Raw genomic sequence first — 24,582 nt, forward strand, 5'->3', positions numbered from 1 at the left:
AGTAACATAACCTCTAGAATAGGATTATTGTACCACTCTGGTGCGGATCTTACTTTGGTTGACCTACGAGGTTCGGTAGTAACTTGATCTGAAGATTCATGAGCAACATCATTAGCTTCCTCACTAATTGGTGTAGGTGTCACAGAAACCGGTTTCTGTGATGAACTACTTTCCAATAATGGAGCACGTATAGTTACCTCATCAAGTTCTAATTCCCTCCACTCACTTCTTTCGAGAGAAACTCCTTCTCTAGAAAGGATCCATTCTTAGCAACAAATGTCTTGCCTTTGGATCTGCGATAGAAGGTGTACCCAATAGTTTCCTTTGGGTATCCTATGAAGACACATTTCTCTGATTTGGGTTCGAGCTTCATTAGGTTGAAGATTTTTTACATAAGCATCGCAGCTCCAAACTTTAAGAAACTACAACTTTGGTTTCTTCCCAAACCACAGTCCATAAGGCGTCGTCTCAATGGATTTCGATGGTGTCCTATTTAACGTGAATGCAGTTGTCTCTAATGCACAATCCCAAAACGATAGTGGTAAATCGGTAAGAGACATCATAGATTGCACCATATCTAATGAAGTACCGTTACAATGTTCGAACACACCATTATGCTGTGGTGTTTAAGGTGGCATGAGTTTGTGAAACTATTCCACATTGTTTTAATTGAAGACCAAACTCGTAACTCAAATATTCGTCTTCGCGAGCAGATCGTAGAAACTTTATTTTCTTGTTACAATGATTTTCCACTTCACTCTGAAATTACATGAACTTTTCAAATATTTCAGACTTATGTTTCATCAAGTAGATATACCCATATCTTCTCAAATCATCTGTGAAGGTGAGAAAATAATGATACCTGCCGCGAGCCTCAGTATTCATCGGACCACATACATCAGTATGTACGATTTCTAACAAATCTGTTGCTCGCTCCATTGTTCCGGAGAACGGCGTTTGAGTCATCTTGCCCATGAGGCATGGTTCGCAAGTACCATGTGATTCATAATCAAGTGATTCCAAAAGTCCATCAGTATGGAGTTTCTTCATGCCCTTTACACCAATATGACACAAACTGCAGTGCCACAAATAAGTTGCACAATCATTATCAACTCTGCATCTTTTGGCTTCAACATGTGTATCACTACGATCGAGATCCAACAAACCATTTTCATTGGGTGTATAACCATAGAAGGTTTTATTCATGAAAACAGAACAACAATTATTCTCTAACTTAAATGAATAAATGTATTGCAATAAACATGATGAAATTATTTATGCAAACACCAAATAACATTTAGTTAGGTTCAACACTAATCTCGAAAGTATAGGGAGTGTGCGATGATGATCATATCATTCTTGGAACCACTTCCAACACACATTGTCACTTCACCCTTAACTAGTCTCTGTTCATTCTGCAACTCCCGTTTCAAGTTACTACTCTTAGCAACTAAACTAGTATAAAATCCCGAGGGTTTGCTATAAACACTAGTAAAGTACACATCTTTAACATGTAGATCAAATATACCTTTGTTCACTTTGCCATCCTTCTTATCCGCCAAATAATTGGGGTAGTTCCGCTTCCAGTGACCAGTCCCTTTGCAGTAGAAGCACTTAGTCTCAGGCTTAGGTCTAGACTTGGGCTTCTTCACTTTAGCAGCAACTTGCTTGCCATTCCACTTGAAGTCCCCTTTCTTCCCTTTGCCCCTTTTCTTGAAACTATTGGTCTTGCCAACCATGAACACTTGATGTTTTTATTGATTTCTACCTTCGCTGATTTTAGCATCGCGAAGAGCTTGCGAATTGTTTTTGTCATCCCTTGCATATTGTAGTTCCTCACGAAGTTCTAGTAACTTGGTGATAGTGACTAGAGAACTTTGTCAATTACTATCTTATCTAGAAGATTAACTCCCACTTGATTCAAGCAATTGTAGTACCCAGGCAATCTGAGCACATGCTCACTGGTTGAGCTATTCTCCTCCATCTTGTAGGCAAAGTACTGTCAGACGTCTCGTACCTCTCGACACGGGCATGATTATGAAATACCAATTTCAACTCTTGCAACATCTCATATGCTCCGTGGCATTTCAAAAAACGTCTTTTAAGCCCCGATTCTAAGCCGTATGGTATGGTGCACTAAACTATCAAGTAGTGATCATATCGAGCTTGACAAATGTTCATAACGTCTGCATTTGCTCCTGCAATCGGTCTGTCACCTAGCAGTGCCTCAAGGACATAATTCTTTTATGCAGCAATGAGGATAATCCTCAGATCACAGATAAAATCAGTACCATTGCTACTAACATCTTTCAACTCAGTTTTCTCTAGGAACATATCAAAAATTAAACAGGGGAGCTAAACGCGAGCTATTTATCTAGAACATAGATATGCTAATACTACCCGGACTAAGTTCATGATAAATTAAAGTTCAATTAATCATATTACTTAAGAACTCCCACTTAGATATACATCCCTCTAATCATCTAAGTGATCACGTGATCCAAATCAACTAAACCATAACTGATCATCATGTGAGATGGAGTAGTTTTCAATGGTGAACATCACTATGTGGATCATATTTACTATATGATTCACGCTCGACCTTTCGGTCTCAGTGTTCCGAGGCCATATCTGCATATGCTAGGCTCGTCAAGTTTAACCTGAGTATTCTATGTGTGCAAAACTGTCTTACACCCATTGTTGATGAATGTTGAGCTTATCACACCCGATCATCACGTGGTGTCTCGGCACGATGAACTTTGGCAACGGTGCATACTCAGGGAGAACACTTTTACCTTGAAACTTAGTGAGAGATCATCTTATAATGCTACCGTCAATCAAAGTAGAATAAGATGCATAAAAGAAAAACATCACATGCAATCAATATAAGTGATATGATATGGCCATCATCATCTTGTGCCTTTGATCTCCATCTCCGAAGCACCGTCATGATCACCATTGTCACCGGCGCGACACCCTGATCTCCATCGTAGCATCGTTGTCGTCTCGCCAACTATTGCTTCTACGACTATCGCTATCACAAAGTGATAAAGTAAAGCAATTACAAGGCAATTGCATTGCATAAAATAAAGCGACAACCATATGGCTCCTGCCAGTTGCCGATAAGTCGGTTACAAAACATGATCATCTCATACAATAAATATGGCATCATGCCTTGACCATATCACATCACAACATGCCCTGCAAAAACAAGTTAGACGTCCTCTACTTTGTTGTTGCAAGTTTTACGTGGCTGCTACGGGCTGAGCAAGAACCGTTCTTACCTACGCATCAAAACCACAACGATAGTTCATCAAATTAGTGTTGTTTGAACCTTCTCAAGGACCGGGCGTAGCCACACTCGGTTCCACTAAAGTTGGAGAAACTGACACCCGCCAGCCACCTGTGTGCAAAGCACGTCGGTAGAACCAGTCTTGCGTAAGTGTACGTGTAATGTCGGTCCAGGCCACTTCATCCAAAAATACCGCCGAACCAAATTATGACATGCTAGTAAGCAGTATGACTTGTATCACCCACAACTCACTTGTGTTCTACTCGTGCATATAAGATCTACGCAAAAACCTGGCTCGGATGCCACTGTTGGGGATGTAGTAATTTCAAAATTTTCCTACGCACACTCTAGATCATGGTGATGCATAGCAACGAGAGGGGAGGTGTGTCCACGTACCCTCTTAGACCGAAAGCGGAAGCGTTAGCACAACACGGTTGATGTAGTCGTACGTCTTCACGATCCGACCGATCCAAGTACCAAACGTACGGCACCTCCGAGTTCAACACACGTTCAGCTCGATGATGACCGATGAACTCCGATCCAGGAGAGCTTTGTGGGAGAGTTCCGTCAGCACGACGGCGTCATGACGGTGTTGATGATGCTACCGACGCAGGGCTTCGCCTAAGCACCGCTACAATATTACCAACGTGGAATATGGTGGAGGTGGGCACCGCACATGGCTGGGAGAGATCAATAGATCAACTTGTGTGTCTAGAGGTTCCCCCTGCCCCCGTATATAAAGGAGCAAGGTGGGAGGCGGCCAGCCAGGGAGGAGGGCACGCCAAGGGGAGTCCTACTCCCACCAGGAGTAGGACTCCTCCTTTCCTAGTCGGAGTAGGAGAAGGGGAAGGAAGGGAGAGAGGGAGAGAAGGAAAGGGGGGCACGGCCCCCCTCCTTCTCCAATTCGAACTAGAGGGGGAGGGGGCACGCGGCTGCTTTGGCCGCCCCTCCTTTTTCTCACTAAGGCCCATTAGGCCCAATATACTCCCCGGGGGGTTCCGGTAACCCCCCGCTACTACAGTAAATGTCCAAAACCTCCCCAAACACTTCCGGTGTATGAACATAGTCGTCCAATATATCGATCTTTACGTCTCGATCATTTCGAGACTCCACGTCATGTCCATGATCATATCTAGGACTCCGAAATACATTCGGTACATCAAAACACAGAAACCCATGATATCGATCGTCACAAAACTTTAAGCGTGCGGACCCTACGTGTTCGAGAACTATGTAGACATGACCGAGACACGTTTCTGGTCAATAACCAATAGAGGAACCTAGATGCTCATATTGGCTCCCACATATTCTACGAAGATCTTTATCGGTCAAACCGCATAACAACATACGTTGTTCCCTTTGTCATCGGTATGTTACTTGCCCGAGATTCGATCGTTGGTATTTCAATACCTAGGTCAATCTCATTATCGGCAAGTCTCTTTACTCGTTCCGTAATGCATCATCCTGCAACTAACTCATTAGTCACATTGCTTGCAAGGCTTATAATGATGTGCATTACCAAGAGGGCGCAGAGATACCTCTCCGACAATTGGAGTGACAAATCCTAATCTTTATCTATGCCAACCCAACAAGTACCATCGGAGACACCTGTAGAGCACCTTTATAATCACCCAGTTACGTTGTGATGTTTGGTAGCACACAAAGTGTTCCTCTGGTAATCGGGAGTTGCATAATATCATAGTCATAGGAACATGTATAAGTCATGAAGAAAGCAATAGCAGTAAACAAAATGATCAAGTGCTAAGCTAACGGAATGGGTCAAGTAAATCACATCATTCTCCTAATGATGTGATCCCGTTAATGGAATGCCAACTCATGTCTATGGTTAGGAAACTCAACCATCTTTGATCAAGGAGCTAGTCAAGTAGAGGCATACTAGTGACACTATGTTCGTCTATGTATTCACACATGTATTATGTTTCCGGTTAATACAATTCTAGCATGAATAACAAACATTTATCATGATATGAGGAAAAAATAATAAATTTATTATTGCCTCTAGGGCATATTTCCTTCAGTCTCCCACTTGCACTAGAGTCAATAATCTAGATTACACAGTAATGATTCTAACACCCATGGAGTCTTGGTGCTGATCATGTTTTGCTCATGGAAGAGGCTTAGTTAACGGGTCTGCAACATTCAGATCCATATATATCTTGCAAATCTCTATGTCTCCCACATGGACTTGATCCCGGATGGAATTGAAGCATTTCTTGATGTGTTTGGTTCTCTTGTGAAATATGGATTCCTTTGCCAAGGCAATTGCACCAGTATTGTCACAAAATATTTTCATTGGACCCGATGCAGTAGGTATGACACCTAGATCGGATATGAACTCCTTCATCCAGACTCCTTCATTTGTTGCTTCCGAAGCAGCTATGAACTCCGCTTCACACGTAGATCCTGCCACGACTCTTTGTTTAGAACTGCACCAACTGACAGCTCCACCGTTTAATATAAACACGTATCTGATTTGTGATTTTGAATCGTCCGGATCAGTGTCAAAGCATGCATCGACGTAACCATTTATGACGAGCTCTTTGTCATCTCCATAAACGAGAAACATATCCTTAGTCCTTTTCAGGTATTTCAGGATGTTCTTGACCGCTGTCCAGTGATCTACTCCTGGATTACCTTGGTATCTCCCTGCTAAACTAATAGCAAGGCACACATCAGGTATGGTACACAGCATTGCATACATGATAGAGCCTATGGTTGAAGCATAGGGAACATCTTTCATTTTCTCTCTATCTTCTGCAATGGTCGGACATTGAGTCTGACTCAACTTCATACCTTGTAATACAGGCAAGAACCCTTTCTTTGCTTGATCAATTTTGAACTTCTTCAAAACTCTGTCAAGGAACATGCTTTGTGAAAGTCCAATTAAACGTCTTGATCTATCTCTGTAAATCTTGATGCCCAATATATAATTAGCTTCACCGAGGTCTTTCATTGAAAAACTCTTATTCAAATATCCTTTTATGCTATCCAGAAATTCTATATCATTTCCAATCAGCAATATGTCATCCACATATAATATTAGAAATGCTACGGAGCTCCCACTCACTTTCCTGTAAATACAGGCTTCTCCAAAAGTCTGTATAAAACCATATGCTTTGATCACACTATCAAAACTTTTATTCCAACTCCGAGAGGCTTTGCACCAGTCCATAGATGGATCGCTGGAGCTTGCACACTTTGTTAGCTCCCTTTGGTTCGACAAAACCTTCTGGTTGCATCATATACACCTCTTCTTCTAGAAATCCATTCAGGAATGCAGTTTTGACATCCATTTGCCAAATTTCATAATCATAAAATGCGGCAATTGCTAACATGATTCGAACATACTTAAGCATCGGTACGTGTGAGAAAGTGTCATCATAGTCAACCCCTTGAACTTGTCGAAAACCTTTCGCAACAAGTCGAGCTTTGTAGACAGTAACATTACCATTAGCGTCAGCCTTCTTCTGCCGATCATCAGGCAAGTCAACCAAAGTCCGCACTTTGTACTCATACATGGATCCCATCTCATATTTCATGGCCTCAAGACATTTTGCGGAATCTGGGCTCACCATCGCTTCTTCATAGTTCAGAGGTTCGCCTTGGTCAAGTAACATGACCTCCAGAATAGGATTACCGTACCACTCTGGTGCGGATCTTACTCTAGTTGACCTATGAGGTTCAATAGAAACTTGATCTGAAGTTTCATGATCAACATCATTAGCTTCCTCACTAATTGGTGTAGGTGTCATGGGAACTGGTTTCTGTTATGAACTACTTTCCAATACGGGAGCAGGTACAGTTACCTCACCAAGTTCTACTTTCCTCCCACTCACTTCTTTCGAGAGAAACTCCTTCTCTAGAAAGGATCCATTCTTAGCAACAAAAGTCTTGCATTCAGATCTGTGATGGAAGGTGTACGCAACTGTTTCTTTTGGGTATCCTATGAAGACACATTTCTCCGACTTGGGTTCGAGTTTATCAAGTTGAAGCTTTTTCACATAAGCATCGTAGCCCCAAACTTTAAGAAACGACAACTTTGGTTTCTTGCCAAACCACAGTTCATAAGGAGTCATCTCAACAGATTTAGATGGAGCCATATTTAACGTGAATGCAACCGCCTCTAAAGCATAACCCCAAAACAATAGCGGTAAATAAGTAAGAGACATCATAGATTGCACCATATCTAGTAAAGTACGAGTACGACGTTCGGACACACCATTACGCCGTGGTGTTCCGGGTGGCGTGAGTTGCGAAACTATTCCGCATTGTCTCAAATGCAGACCAAACTCGTAACTCAAATATTCTCCTCCACGATCAGATCGTAGAAACTTTATTTTCTTGTTACGATGATTTTCTACTTCACTCTAAAATTCTTTGAACTTTTCAAATGTTTCAGACTTATGTTTCATTAAGTAGATATACCCATATCTGCTCAAATCATCTGTGAAGGTGAGAAAATAACGATACCTGCCGCGAGCCTCAATATTCGTCGGACCACATACATCAGTATGTATGATTTCCAATAAATCAGTTGCTCGCGCCATTGCTCCGGAGAACGGCGTTTTAGTCATCTTGCCCATGAGGCATGGTTGGCAAGTACCAAGTGATTCATAATCAATTGATTCTAGAAGTCCATCAATATGGAGTTTCTTAATGCACTTTACACCAATATGACCTAAACGGCAGTGCCACAAATAAGTTGCACTATCATTATCAACTCTGCATCTTTTGGCCATAACATTATGAATATGTGTATCACTACCATCGAGATTTAATACAAATAGACCACTCTTCAAGGGTGCATGACCATAAAAGATATTAGTCATATAAATAGAACAACCATTATTCTCAGATTTAAATGAATAACCGTCTTGCATCAAACAAGATCCAGATATAATGTTCATGCTTAACGCTGGCACCAAATAACAAATTATATAGGTCTAAAACTTATCCCGAAGGTAGATGTAGAGGTAGCGTGCCGACGGCGATCACATCGACTTTGGAACCATTTTCCATGTGCATCGTCACCTCGTCCTTAGCCAATCTTTGCTCAATCCGTGGTCCTGATTTCGAGTTGCAAATATTAGCAACAGAACCAGTATCAAATACCCAGGTGCTACTGCAAGCTCTAGTAAGGTACAATTCAATAACATGTATATCACATATAACTTTGTTCACCTTGCCATCCTTCTTATCTGCCAAATACTTGGGGTAGTTCGGCTTCCAGTGACCAGTCAGTTTGTAGTAGAAGCACTCAGTCTCAGGCTTAGGTCCAAACTTGGGTTTCTTCTCCTGAGCAGCAACTTGTTTGCCGTTCTTCTTGAAGTTCCCCTTCTTCTTCCCTTTGCCCTTCTTCTTGAAACTGGTGGTCTTGTTGACCATCAACACTTGATGCTCCTTCTTGATTTCTTCCTTCGCAGCTTTTAGCATTGCGAAGAGCTCGGGAATTGTCTTATCTATCCCTTGCATATTTATAATTCATCATGAAGCTCTTGTAGCTTGGTGGTAGTGATCGGAGAATTCTGTCAATGACACTATCATCCAGAAGATTAACTCCCAGTTGAATCAAGTGATTATCATACCCAGACATTTTGAGTATATGTTCACTGACATAACTATTCTCCTCCAACTTGGAGTTGTAGAACTTATTGGAGACTTCATATCTCTCAATCCGGGCATTTCCTTGAAATATTAACTTCAACTCCTGGAACATCTCATATGCTCCATGACGTTCAAAACGTCATTGAAGTCCTGGTTGTCGGTGTCAAAACCGGCGGATCTCGGGTAGTGGTTCCCGAACTGTGCTTCTAATGCAGATGGTAACAGGAGGCGGGGGACACGATGTTTACCCAGGTTCGGGCCCTCTCGATGGAGGTAATACGCTACTTCCTGCTTGGTTGATCTTGATGATATGAGTATTACAAGAGTTGATCTACCACGAGAACGTAGAGGCTAAACCCTAGAAGCTAGCCTATGGTATGATTGTTGTTGTCCTATGGACTAAACGCTCCAGTTTATATAGACACGGGAAGGGGCTAGGGTTACACAGAGTTGGTTACAAGGGAGGAGATTTACATATCCGTATTGCCAAGCTTGCCTTCCATGCCAAGGAGAGTCCCATCCGGACACGGGGCGAAGTCTTCAATCTCGTATCTTCATAGTCGAACAGTCCGTCCAAAGGATATAGTCCGGCTGTTTGAGGACCCTCTAATCCAGGACTCCCTCAATAGCCCCTGAACCAGGCTTCAATGACGATGAGTCCGGTGCGCAGATTGTCTTCGGCATTGCAAGGCGGTTTCCTCCTCCGAATACTCCATAAAAGATTTTGAACACAAGGATAGTTTCCGGCTCTGCTAAACAAATTCCACATACCTTCCTAGAGAGAATAGTATTTACACAAATCTAATCTGCTGACAGCTTTCCGTGATGTTCTGCTGTGGTCTGGTCATGACGAACCGTTTTTCCGAGGCTACCACTACACGTGTTGCGGGGCAGTTTTATTAGCACGTCATGTTGAACTATACGGGTGTGTGAGGGAGTCCTAGATTAGGGGGTCCTCGGACAGCCGGACTATAACCTTTGGCCGGACTGTTGGACTATGAAGATACAAGATTGAAGACTTCGACCCATGTCCGGATGGGACTCTCCTTGGCATGGAAGGCAAGCTTGGCAATACGGATATGTAGATCTCCTCCCTTTTAACCGACTCTGTGTAACCCTATCCCCCGCCGGTGCCTATATAAACCGAAGGGCATAGTCCATAAGACAACAACAATCATACCATAGGCTAGCTTCTAGGGTTTTAGCCCCTACGATCTCGTGGTAGATCAACACTTGTAATACTCATATCATCAAGGTCAATCAAGCAGGAAGTAGGGTATTACCTCCATCGAGAGGGCCCGAACCTGGGTAAACATTGTGTCCCCCGCCTCCTGTTACCATCCGCCTTAGACGCACAGTTCGGGACCCCTACCCGAGATCTGCCAGTTTTGACACCGACATTGGTAGTTTCATTGAGAGTTCCACTGTGCCGTCATCATAAGGAAGGATGGCTCGTCTTGTTGACAAGGACAACATCACCTCTGGGGGAGCTCTGGCTGTAGGCCAAACTCTCTGACTAGGCGGCTTCGTCAGGTCCGCCCGTTCGGCCGCTGCGCCGACGATGACTTCTCGGGTCATCGAAAACAGCCTCCACATCGGCTCGGAACTTATCGAGCAGATGAATCCAATGGAGATCTCCTCTTTGAACGAGCTCTTGGATCACATCGCCGCTTTGGGAGTCGCTACGGACTATGATCAGATTGGGCTTAAACCCGACCAAAGGAAGATTAACTCTCCGCCGGTCACCCATCAGGTAGCGGTGATGGAGGAGCAATGCGGCGATTCTTCTGCTATCTTGAGGACAAACTATGTCCGGATTCCCGAGCTCTCCGAGCCGGATACCCGTCTATGGGAAGACATCGCCCAAACCCTGAACCTAGAATCAGGCAGCAGGCCAGACCTATTGGGCAACATCCCGAAGCCCGAACTTCCAAGATCAGAAACTCCTCCGCCCTTGGGTCTCAGATCGGGTCAAGGTACGGACTTAAATCCACCCACCCACCCAGATATAAGCGATCTTTCCCACATTAGGCAAGATCCCCAGGAGACAGTACATCACTATTGGGCCAGATTCCTCCTTGTAATGAACAAGCTCAAGGACTGTTGCGAGGAAGACGCAATTTCATTCTTTTGCAATAATTGCACAGACAAGGGAATCCTCAACGCCATAAGTCACCATGACATAGCACACTTCACTGACTTGGAGGCCATAGTATGGAAGTACTGTGCATTAGAAAGCGCCTGGAAAACCCAAACAAAATTTTGGGATAATCCGGCTCTGACAAAACCCCCAGTGCGAACTAAAAGGGTGCATTCTCATAAGTCGCCCGACTCAATTACAAAGAAGCAAAAGCCCACTACAGGGCGTGGAACCGTATTGGAGGGATGGCATAATGGGCCATGCAAAATTCACAGTACATCGGATACCATACCAACACACAGCCTTAGAGCATGTTGGGTACTCCGGCAGGTGGCCAAGAGCGGTGAGGATCTCCTCATTAAAAATACCATAGAACACCATCCCGTGGATAACAACAATATAGTATTGACAGTCTTCGAGACCTTCGCCTCAAATAATAGGTGTAAGCGAGCACTCCGTAGCCTTGCCGAAGTCTGCCACGTGGAAGAAATATATCCGTGGAGCGACACGGCTATCACCTTCAATGCCAGTGACGAACCTAAATTTCGAACAGCCAGAGCACCAGCCGCCTTGGTCCTTAGTCCAATTGTGGATGGCTTTCTTCTTACTAAAGTACTCATGGACGGCGGTAGCGGATTAAACCTTATCTATGAGGAGACTCTTCAAAAAATGGAAATAGACAGAAACCGCATTGAGCAAAGCAGCACGACCTTTAGAGGAATCATCCCTACTCGGGAGGCATGATGCGCTGGGAAAATCACACTATATGTGGTATTCGGCACGCCGGAGAATTATAGGTCCGAAGAAATCACATTCCAAGTGGCCCCGTTCAGTAGAGGATACCACACCCTTCTATGGCGGGAGGCATTCACGATCTTCCAAGCCATACCCCATTACGGGTACATGAAGCCCAAAATGCCCGGGCCCACTGGAATCATCACTCGTATCCAGACATAGCACTCCGCGCCCAAAACAAAACAGCCGCACTAGCCCTCGAGGCATTATCCGAAGCCCTCGTGGCCGATGAATTAATTGTGCTGCGCTCCACAGTGGACAGGGACGACGTGATACTCGACAAAAGATCCAAGTCCACATCTTTTAAACCAGCGGATGAAATAGTCAGTGGACTGGCTAGACGCCGCACTACAGGAGTTCCTGCACGAGAATTGGGACATATTCGCCTGGCATCCTTCAGACACGCCAGGAATCCCACGCAGGCTGGCCGAGCATAGCCTTAACATTCTAAAGGGATTCAAGCCAGTCAAGCAGACTCTTCGGCATTTCTCTGAACCTAAGCGACAGCCATGGGAGAGGAGCTAGCAAAGTTACCGGAGGCCGGATTCATTAGAGATATAAAACATCCGGACTGGCTAGCAAACCTGGTGATGGTACCAAAGAAGGATAAATCCTTGCGCATATGTGTCGATTTCAAGGACCTTAACAAGGTGTGCCCCAAGCATCCCTTCCCACTCCCCCGCATTGATCAAATTATCGATGCTACTGCAGGACATGACTCATTGTGTTTCCTCGGCGCAAACACCGGATACCATCAAATCAAGATGGTGGAGTCCGACCAAGCCGCAACGGCATTTATCACCCCATACGGCCCGTTCTGTTTTAACACCATGCCTTTCAGGCTTAAGAACGCCGGTGCAACGTATCAATGCATGCACTACAAAAAAATACACTTCCGTGATGATACGTGTTTGTCACAGTAGGTCGCGTTTTTGGTCATGCATGTACATCCATGACAAATTTATGACAAAATCAAGATAGTCATACCTGTGCTGTCGTAGAAGTGTTCCATGACATTACCGAAATTATCATCACGGAAGTGTCCACTTCCATGACGATAAATCGCGCGTCACAGAAGTGCTTTCGTCAAGGGTGACCGACACGTGGCATCCACCGTAACGGAACGCCATTAAGCTATCGGGCCGGATTTTGGATCCGATAACCCGTTAACAGCCCTGACCAATGGGAAATTTCCACGTGTAAAATTCTGATTGGCCGAAGGGAACACCTGTCAGCTTGTCAGTGGGCCAGATGTTGCCCGTCCATTGGAGGAGACATGCCTATGATACGTCGACACGTGGTTGGGCCCAACAGAGGCCCATATAGGTTAAAAAGGTCGGCCCAGTCAAAGGCCCGTAGAACTTAATCAGGTACTCATGGGCCAGCCCAATAATGGCCTGCTCAATAAAGGCCCATTTACAGCCCGAAGCCAGATCTGGCCCGTTAATCGTTCGCCCAATATTTGGCCCCATTTACGGCCCGAAGCCAGATCTGGCCCGTTAATTGTTCGCCCAATATTTTGGCCCATTTGCGGCTCCAAGCCAGATCTGGCCCGTTAATTGTTCGCCGAATATTTGGGCCCAACTACAGCCCAGTGACTTTCGGCCTGTTAGAGGCCTGATGTAGACATGGGCCTATTTCAGCCCGTTGTGACTTTCGACCTGGGAATGGCCCGTGGTGCGCATGGGCCATATATGGTCCGACGGGACACTACTAGAAAAAGGGCTATAGATGGGATTGACACTAATGGCGCACCAGACAAGGGGTGCGCCATTAGTATATACTAATGGCGCACCACCTTCAGATACGCCATTAGAGTTGAAACTACTAATGGCGCACGTGGCCCAAGGTGCGCTATTAGTATCAAAAAAAAAATTGAACTAGTGCGCCTGTCTAAACATACTAATGGCGCATCCAGATACCGTCGGAAAGTGCGCCACTAAAGTTGTTTTTTTTATTATATTCTTTATTCCTTTTTTTGCAATACTACTAATGGCGCACTTTACAACCGTGCGCTGTTACTAGTTTAAACTAGTAATGGCGCACTGTAGAACAGTGCGCCATTAGTATGTTTTTTTTGCAAAACTACTAATGGCGCACCGCCAGAAGGTGCGCCATTAGTAACCTCGATTACTAATGGCGCATTTAGTGCTAGTGTGCCATGAGTAAGTGGGCAGCAACAAGATATTTTGGACAGCCTCTCCTACCCACATTCACTTTCTCCCCACTTCATTCTCTCCACCTCCTCCTTGTCTCGGGTGCCTCCTCTTTTTCACCACATTTCCACCATAGATTCATTCAAATTAAGTGGTTAAATTACCTTGTTTTGATAGGTAAGTAAGGGGGGAAGCTATATTTATGTTGTTCTCCCTACAACAATGTGCACATGCACTTTTTATGGCCTAGCTAGATCTATGTATGTTCGTGGTGTTTCATATGTTTGTGGTGTTGCATATGTGTTTGTGTTTGGAGGTGTACCGGTATTTGAAATGCGATAGTTGCCAATATTTTGCCGGAATGTTGATTCATTTCCGTTTCGGCGAGAATTTTGGCATTAAGCATTCTTTTTGGTCCTATTTTTAGGGAAAGTCATGCCAATTTTTTTCTTGGTTCTAAAATATCGTTTTGCTCTACCCCGCAGGCGACCATGGTCCGCACGATGACCGAAGGCATCGTGAATAGGTTTTTGAGGTCCGCGAAGGCCGAGATGCTTCAAAAGAACGAGACGGAGATAAGATGTCCGTGTCGAAGATGCAAGCTGAAGAGCCTTATTGCGGACCCAGATTCCGGGCAGGTGCCGGACCACCTGCTCTTGCGTGGTTTCATGGCTGGCTATCGGTGGCAAGGTGATGAAGATGACTACGAAGTCGTCCATGGGGGCCGGGCAAGAAATGAGGAAGGGCAGCAAGACAACCACCGCGGCTCGGGCGGGCGAGAAGACGAAGAATCCCCAGGAGATGATCACGACGGTGATGCTGTACACAGTCATCATGTAGAAGATGCAGGACATGATGATGAGGAAGATGTCGGAGCAGACGACGGGCATGATCATGAAGATGACGATGCCGGCGGAGCAGACGACGCTGGACCATCAATGGGCTGGGTGCAGGACCCTCATATTCAAGAGCTGCTTTTCAAGCAGACGGATAACGCAAGAGCTGCCGCCCGAGAGAAAGCCAAGATGGATCAACTTGAGTTAGACGCGGTTACTCCATTGTATGAAGGACGCGGTTACTCCATTGTATTTCAAGAGCTGCCGCCCGAAATATTACTATTATGATTTAAACAAGTTTCAACATATTTAAACACAAATAAGTATCAAACAGCATTTTAAATGCATAAAAAAATTGTGGAGCCTGGGAATCGAACCCAAGACCTCCTGGTGTGAGAACTTGCTACTGACCAGTCGAGCTAGTAGAGGGAACTTGATGTGGATCAGGTCAGGTGGAAGATAACCTATTGGCTCGAGCAGAATTCAAAAAAAAAATACTAATGGCGCACCAGGGCGAGGTGCGCCATTAGTATGGATGTACTTATGGCGCACCGTGGCGTGGTGCGCCATTAGTATTGTGCCGCCCCCATCCATATCCCAGCCCAAACCGCCCTCGCCCTCTATCCCCTCTCTCTCCCTCGCCCTCGCCCTCGATCCCCTTCCCATCTCCTCTCCCGACGCCGCTGCCCCGCCGCCTCGACGCCGCCCCGACGCCGCCTCGACGCCGCCCCGTCGTCCTCGTCTCCGCCCCGACGCCCCGACGCCGCCGCCCCGCCGCCCCGACGCCGCGACGCCGCCGCCCCGCTGCCCCGTCGTCCTCGTCTCCTCGGCGCCGCTCTCCCTGCCGCCCTCATCACCGGTGGCCCAGACGCCGCCCCGTCAACACCACCGTCGCCGGAGCACCACCACCACCCGGACCTCGTCGCACCACCACCACCCGGACCTCGTCGCCCCACATCGTCGCCCCGTCCACACCACCGCCCCCGTGAGCTCCCCCTCCTCCTCTCCCCCTCCTCTCACCCTCTCCATATCGTCTCCATATCCTCCTCTCCCCGTGCCATGTTTCTCTCCCTTGTTGCCATTATTGCTAGGTACATAGCAGAGTCTAGGCTTACCTTTCTTCTTTTCTACTCAAGTTGTTGTTAGCTTGAATAAACTTGGGCTGCTGACTTGCTTTGTCATCGAAGCTGAATCAATCAATCAATTGTAGATGATCCGACCGTGTTCTTCAGTTTGTTTCTTCAATCAAGCTAGTTGATGAAGCGTCTGTTGCTGTTTTATCTTTGAAAACTTCCCTGCATCACACAACAGTATTAGAGTCTAAATGCTTAGTTGGGGAATAGGATTTCGGTGATTAATACAAAGTAACTTTGATTTAGAATTTTGGGAACAGTTGTTTTGTGTGGAAATTGAACTGTTTAATGCAAAGTTCTTCTGCTGAATAGGCTTATTTAACATGGAAGTGCGTTTATTTAGTTTCGCGTAGAAGTTGAAAGTTTTATGTAGTTCTTCTCTCAAGCAGAGTATGCATCTTTTGACCCATTCATTTAGACGACATACGTATACTTTCATGAAATTGTTCGACCTAACTTGTCGATCACATAACTCAAATCCCAAACATAAATACATCAACTCATTGTTTGAATTTACGTGTCTTTCTAGAATACGCAAAAGCTTGCGCTGCCACAAAATGGCAAACTGCAAAGAGCATTGAACTCGCACTACATTAACACAAAGTTTTGCTTTCATTGGCTTTACGGCGAGGTCTCGTGCCTGCAGTGCTCGATGCATGCGTGGTGAAGGCTCGGTGTAGCTGCCGTGATATAGGGGGCAGCAGCAGGGTCCAAGAGCCTCACTGGCATGACCCTCGCGGCAGCCGGTGGTGGAGATGCTGCAGGGAAGAGGTAAGGCTGCAAGGTTCCCGGAGTCTACGACGATTGGGAGGAGTGTCGGAGACAGGTTCACCGATTCAGCGGTAACAGTTACAAAGTGTACACCACTAGGGCCAAGGCCGAATCTAGATACACCCGCTATCTAGCGGGAGAGGGGAGGGAGCGTTGGAGGAACCGGATGAAGACGAGTTTCATCGTGATGATTCTCATCGTGATGACCGCAGCTCTCTTCTATGTGATGGTAGTTTAGTTGATCGATATCGACTTGTAATATGAAGACAAACTCGCTACTCGCGGTCTCGAGACTTGTAATATAATGTTCTATCTTTGTTCGGTCTTTTCAATTCGGAGACTAATATGATGAATTGTATTCAGAGACTAATCTTCTATTGTATTCGATGAATCTGTTGTTGATGTGTGCTGTCTATATTTTGTCCAATTATACATTTTGTAACCTGTGCAAAAAACAGAAAAAAAAACCTAATATTCATACTAATGGCGCATCACAACACAGTGCGCCATTAGTATGCCAAAGGATACTAATGGCGCATCATTAAACAGTGCGCCATTAGTATGCCGAAGTTACTAATGGCGCATCTTGCTGTTGTGCGCCATTAGTATGCCAAAGCACCTGGGTATACATGGCCCCCTGGGAGGCATACTAATGGCGCACTGTTGTATATACTAATGGCGCATCCGGTGGTGCGCCATTAGTATACCAGATACTAATGGCGCACCAGTGGTGCGCCATTAGTAAAATATACTAATGGCATGGCACTAATGGCGCACCACTAATGCGCCATTAATGGCCAAATTAGGTGCGCCATTAGTAGGCCTTTTCCTAGTAGTGGGACATCGGGCCCACTAATGACCCATGCTAAAGGTGGCAACAGTTAAGCCCAACGTCACTTCGGGCCTGTTAAAGGCATGTTGCGTAATTCGACCCGTTGATACTTGTACTAAGCTTTCGGCCTCTTAAAGGCCCATGATATCAGTGGGCCAACTAAGGCCCGAGATATGTTTCGGCCTGGTAACGGCCCGTGAGCTAACTAGGCGCAAAACGGCCCGGTCTACATTTCGTCCTGCTGAAGGCCCGTCGATGACTAGTGAAAATTGAGGCCCAACATGCATTTTGGCCTGCTAAAGGCCCGTGGTTTCATCTCGGCCGTAATAGGCCAGTATAATATTTAGCCTGTTAATGGCCCAACGCTACCTGGGCCAAACTAAGTGCTGGGTCGACAAAAGGCCCAACTAAAATATAGGCCGGTGTAAGTTTGGGCCTGGCGCAATGTGTGAAGGCCCCAATCATTTGGGCCCAAGAAAGACGCAGGCCGTCACAATTGTGACCCGCTAAAAACCTGGCCCGTTAGAGTCTAATGCTTCGGTCCGGTCGACTACATCTGATTTTTTTTAGATAGCGAATGATGGTAGTAACTATTAGGAATTATGAACAAACCTATTCTATACAATAAAGAAATTACGGCACAGTAACTAAGAATAAACCTACACTATACAATAAAGGATTTAAGGTATATTACATCCACTGGGCATCGAAGTTCGCCAACAGTGATCATAAAGCGCAACGAAGAAGCAGATTACAAAAACCGGGCACCATTGGAGTGTAACAAAATAATACTGAACCGAGACCACTTCCAGGACTGTTCGAGAAAGGTTAGCCTTGCGGGGGAACTGCTACGCAAGCTGCTGAGCAAGGCTGTGAAACCGGCCTAGCATGTCGGTCATAGCTTCCAGGTGTAGCTGTTTAGCGATGAGGTTCTCATTGGTGTTCTCCGCAATCTTTCTTAGAGATAGGACTTCAAGTCAAAATTGAGTTGCAGAAAGCCTTTCTTCTAGAACTTGGGACTGAAGAGGTCGAACTGATTCAGACAACGAATTCTGTGAGCTTGTGGGACTGTTAGTCTCAAGTAACTTGAACACTGCATCAAGACAAGACTTTGGGGTTATCTCGCTATCTTCAAGATGTTTTTCCTTCTTTGCTGCAATATATGTTGGATTTGTCTCACAGCCTTCAGCAGACTTGTGCATGCCATCAGGCATATCACCCTGAAACAAAGCAGAGAGATGACTGATTTGCACGTGTATAAACAAAGATGATAACTGTTCTGTCAATTCTATCCAATTTCAAATTAGAAAATAAAGAGTAAGTTCAAAATATCAATAGCATAATTTGGCATTGTTCATAATGCAGGGAGCTTCACCACACTACTAGATTACCATGTCAACATAACAAGCATAGATGAAGGGCAAATAAAATCATTGTATCTATTTTGGATAATGTGCATGGCATCTTGTTCATATCATCAGCCACATTAGTAAGATAAAACATGAGATGACAAGGTGCAAACATGGGCTGCTTCACCACACACTGGATTATAGATCCTAAAAACAAGCATACATATAGGGAGTATTAAGTAATGTGCATGGTATGAATAAGGAATTTGGTTTTACAAGTAAAACTTAGAACTTACGGTTCTTAGAACATGCATTTTGGTAGAAACAACAAACTAAACAGCAGTAAACGATAGGGAGTATGAGCAAATTAAACAGCATTTGAGGATAAAGGCTTTAGAAGGACTAACTTACATTAATAGTTAACACCGGCTTTATAATGCCCTTCTCCATGTCAAGGGAAGGATAACTCAAGAATTTCAGCACATAATGTTCTTCATAAGCATTGCCTGTACTCTACATTTTGTAGAGAGTAATTATAGATATGATAATACAGGAAGGGATAGAGGATAATGAAGATAAGATGCTACATAATCAACTACCAATCCCTGGAAGTAGTTGTTAATGTAAGTACAGTGATAGACCACGTTCAGTCCTTACAAGAGGACTGCAGAGCTAAACCTCTTCAAAAGCATTGGGTTGATTCTAAATTTATGTAGGAGTCCATACGGATCTTATAATGTCCACCAAATGGACGACTACGAGGCTAACATGTGCAGTGATGCTACATAATAAAACAGCTATGAAAGTAAGTATGGTCATAGAGGGCAAGATGTACTCACAAGAGCAATGCAGTGTGCAGTATAGTTGCGAGATTCTGTGGTCCCTTGAGAACGGATGTTCTTCTGCTAACAGTTTTCGTACAAGTGAGACATTAAGGCAAATGCGGAAAGGTAGTTCAAATTGTGATGTGATATCATAGACAGTACCTTACGCTGCAGCCGAGACCAATGTGTAACAAGTTTATTCCAGTCACCGTCGGATAAATGTAGCACCGGAGACTTTACATAAATTTCGTTCAGAGGCTTGCCATCGAAGTGCGCTTGCCTCAGGTAGGAACGATACTTCATCAACCAGTGCTTGAAAAGTGCAACCAACCCTTGCTTATCATCACAATCCAGTTTTCTCCTCGCCTATTTAAAAGAATTAAATCTTGTGTCTTCTGTCAGCAGAAACATATGCAGTAATGACCATGAATAACATTAGTACATTACTTACGCGTAAGTTGCGGAGGAAAACTGGAAATTGTTCGGTGTCTGCGGTATAATCTTTCCATGAAGGACAGATGCGCACAAAGTTCCTGAGAACAACATAAGCTTCATCTTCTAAAGTGGGAAGAAATGGAACAGGGGTCCTATTTGCTGCAACTGGGGCTCTCTCTGGTTCGAAAAGGGATTTGTCAACTAGATTTGGTGTACTCTTTCCTGGAATGGGGGTTTTGCGTCGTACAACTGGTGCTATGCCAACTGGCATAATCATACTATTTGCTGCAGTTGGGGTCTGCTGAGTAGGGGCATCAGATATGACTAGTGTAGTAGGGCTAGAGTCTGCTAGAGTTGGGGTATTTTGTGGGTCAGATGATATTGCAACTACACCTACTAATGGGCTATTTGATTTATCAGGTGCTACTACCTTTTCCAAATACTTTGCTTGTGCTCCTGCACGATCAGCAATCGCCCTCTTCCTTTTGAACGTCTGATAAATAAGAACATCATTTGAATGGATAAATATGGTATGATGATAGATGGAATATGTACTGAAAATGGATAGGCAGGGCGTATTCACATACATGATGTGTAAACTAAGCTAATCGTAGTTCAACAAAGTAGAAGCAATGCAAAGCATCAGTTGCAAGAACGGAGGGGAATCGAGGCCTGGGACGACCCAAAATCCCAGGGTGGGCCGGCCCACCGTGGGCACCCTGTAGAGATACCCACCCGAGCGGCGAACATGCATTTTTTAAACTAATTTAGGAACATTTTACAGACCAATTAAACAACTCTGTTTTAATAATATCAGATTCATACTTGAACAACTAAGGTTGTTTAGCTTCATTGGTGGAGCAGTGTTATTATGACACGAAGCACGTAGTCTGATCATATAGTGATCGTAAAAGGGGGAAACTCTAAGCATATTTTTTTAGCAAAAGAGGGTTTCCCCTCCGATTTCTATTAAGAAACCACCATCGAACCAACATGATCAATTAAACCCTAAGCATGATCAATTAAACCGTATTATGGCTGTGCCATTGCAGATTTGAAGCTGCAAACCGGAGAAATGATATTTAGCATCCATTGTTTGCTTCGAACTAAGAACTAAATTCTAAGAGCTAAAAAGAAAGTAGAGTAACCAGGTTAAGATCTATTTTCTGGTTGAGATCAAAAAGTTGAGTATATATGAAGTACCACCTCTCTTGCGGCGTCGTGTAGGCATCGGGGGTGCGATGGTTGTCGGTGGCGTTGAAGCAGATCTGCGACGGTATACGGGTGCATAGGGGGATAAGTCCCGTTGCGGTGGAAGAGAAGGTCGTTTGAGCGGCCCCGGCAAAGAGGATGACGGCGCCGATGAAGCGAGAGGACGCGATGCAAGGCTATTGGTTCATCGCCGTGGATGAGAAACAACCATATCTAGCAGTGGACGACGCGGTCTTGGTAGGCGCTCCGGCATGGTGGAGGACGGTGGCGATGGATATGGTGGAGGACGGCGGCGATGGACGGGGTGGCGGACGGCGGCGATGGACGGGGTGGGGATGGGGTTTTCTAGCGCGGACGGTGTATGAATGGGAACATGGATGGAGAGGTATGGGGAACCATGTTTTTGGGACGCGCCTGTCTCAAATATGGGAAAGTTCCGAATTTAGCGCCCATTTAAAATTTGGACGTCTCATCGGTTGGGGATAGGACGGTAATCTCGCATCTCGCCAATATTTGCCCAGAGCGATTTCGGGTGAGGAGTGGGTGGTTGGCGCCCATGATTGGTGCCCACGGTGTATGAACGGGGCTGACAGGTAGGGCGGTTGTGTCACGTCTGAGTGAAGTTACAAACCTGCCCCTATTGAAAATATTGGCCTACATAGATTTTGGACGAGTCGAGTTTGTTTTGCTGCCCACCGTGTATGAATGGGGAATGGAGGGAGAAACAGAGGTCTTTCAGACAAGCTTGAATCAAATGGGTTTTGTCGCCCATGTTTGACGCCCACCATGTAGGAATGGGCTCAGAGGCAGTCGTGTCACGTCTAATTGAAGTTACTAACCTACCCCTTTTTAGAGCAGTGGAAATTAGGCCGATGGATTGTCCGTGTAATGGGTAGACAGTAATTTCCATCTCCCAAACACTTGGCTTCGGGCAGCCGACGTGGGAGTGGACATTTTGGTGCTTCTTTCGAATTTTGGGACAATAAGCATCCACGTTTATCCTGGCAACTAAATTCGAATCCATTTTGTATTCCTATATGAATCTTTATAAATCATTCTATGTGTTTTTATATATCTTCAAAAGGACGATAAAGATGTATTCCACTGTCATATATGAATATGGTTTACAAATGCCGATACTCAAATTCAAAAACTAGAATCCAGTTTAAGGTGAATTCGAATATTTGGAACACTTCATGTCCAAATCAAATGTCACACGCAGTATAATGTGTACTCCCATTTAGATATGTACACAAGCGATGTATCAAGATTCAAATACCGAGTCAATCAACCAAGAATGTACAGAACTAAGAGACATATAAACACTTATAGAGTATATGGATCAATAATATCAACTAACATACATAAGCCAGGCCGCATATGGTCCATCTATAATACTACTATTGCTGAATGCACATTCAGTCCGATTGGCATATTTGTAGGTCTGGCACAACAATCCAAATGAAATGTCCCCGAGTCTTACCAATTAATACAGACTTGTGCTCAAATAAAATTACAAACCAAAAAAAACAATTATTACATGATCTCTAAAACAAATGGTTTGATGATTACATGAACAGGCAACACAAAGGATATTCAACTATGGAAAGAACATTTCACCTATGATTTACCAAGTAGGAATTTAATTTCATTTTTTCCTTCACGACCTTAACAATATGGTCAGTCTCAGCTTGCTTCATTTTGAAATCCACCAAATATTTAATGGTTGTCTTGAGTACTGCATGTGATTGTGCTGTTTGCTTCCTCAACATGTCAACTTCATCTGAAGTGCAGAAGCAGAATCTATTTCTACCACTAGTTAAGCCTCTAGAGCATCAGCAGTTCGCAATTCATAATGCATGATTGGGCCGGTGCCCAAACCAGCCTTGCGGCCCAAACAGTCTGGTTTGCTCGATAAGTCCAAGGCAGGCCCTATAGCAGGCTCGCGGCCCAAACCAGCGCCTCCCATATCGATCGATAGCAGGAAAAATCACAATTCATTCGCTCCAGCCTCCAGTCTGGTTCGCTCCAAACCTAGCCGCCGCTGGAAAAACCGACACAGCACTTCCTCGCGCCCTCGTTGGAGGGCGGCCGCCGGGCTTCAAGCGAACAGAAGGACAAGAAGATGAAGATCCAACCCTGGGTGTAGCCTGCGTGGGAGGCAGCGGCGGCAGCATAGGCATGGCATCGAGCTTGCACAAACGGACAGTCGCAGCTTGCAAGAGTAGCTTGCGCAACGAGCAGGTACATCACATCCCTGATTATATCTAATTCAACTCTTCAATTTCTGGCTAATAGTTAAACCTGACGGTGTTGTAACACTACTTGTATGTAGGGAATCTATGAGAAATTGAAACCAATTTCTACTTATTTTATAACTCCCCCAATCAATACTGAACTGACTGAATCTGATGTATCTAATCAAGTTTCCGGTGCAAACATACAAGCTCATGTTGTTCTTGAGCCTGAAGTGTCTAATGAACAGAATTGTAATGAAGGATTTGATGCAAACATTTTACATGCTCCTGGTGATGAACATGTAGTGTCTAATGAGGGATCTAATGCAAGCATTTTGCAAGCTCATTGAAGGATTTAGTGTCTAATGATGATCTGCTATGTTGAGAGAGATAGATATTTGCAGGCATTGATGTCAAGCAAATTATAGTGCATTTTCATAGCTTGAGGAAACGTCGAGGCCATCTACAAGAAAGTCCCCGTATCATGACAACATAGCATAAACACTTTTCTAATCTGTTGTTTGAAACTATTGGCATACTTGTGCAGGATAGATATATTGATATGCAGTTTGCGCACTGGTTATACGTGAAATTACACTTCGATATTTTCAGCCAGAGAACGAATAATTCAAGCAGGTATAGACCATGTTTGTGGTCCTTGTACACCATGTTGCATTTTGTGTTTTTTGGTGTTTGCATCATTTGGTGTTTATAATCTGAACTACTTTGGATCATTAGCTGGTTTTCAAAGTGCATGTAGCTTCACATTTCTCAAGTTATGTTGATTTCCGGAGTGCAAGTGCCTTCGTATTTTTTAAGTTAAATATCCGCCCCTGGTAACTTGAATTCATGGATCAGCCACTGCACACAAATCATACACGAATGCCAGTACGAATTAAATGAAATGCAGGGACTTACGCTAGGTCGATGTACAGGCTCACTGCA

The sequence above is a fragment of the Triticum aestivum genome, chromosome 1B, assembly GCF_018294505.1.
Source record: "Triticum aestivum cultivar Chinese Spring chromosome 1B, IWGSC CS RefSeq v2.1, whole genome shotgun sequence".
In the NCBI taxonomy this organism is placed as follows: domain Eukaryota; kingdom Viridiplantae; phylum Streptophyta; class Magnoliopsida; order Poales; family Poaceae; genus Triticum; species Triticum aestivum.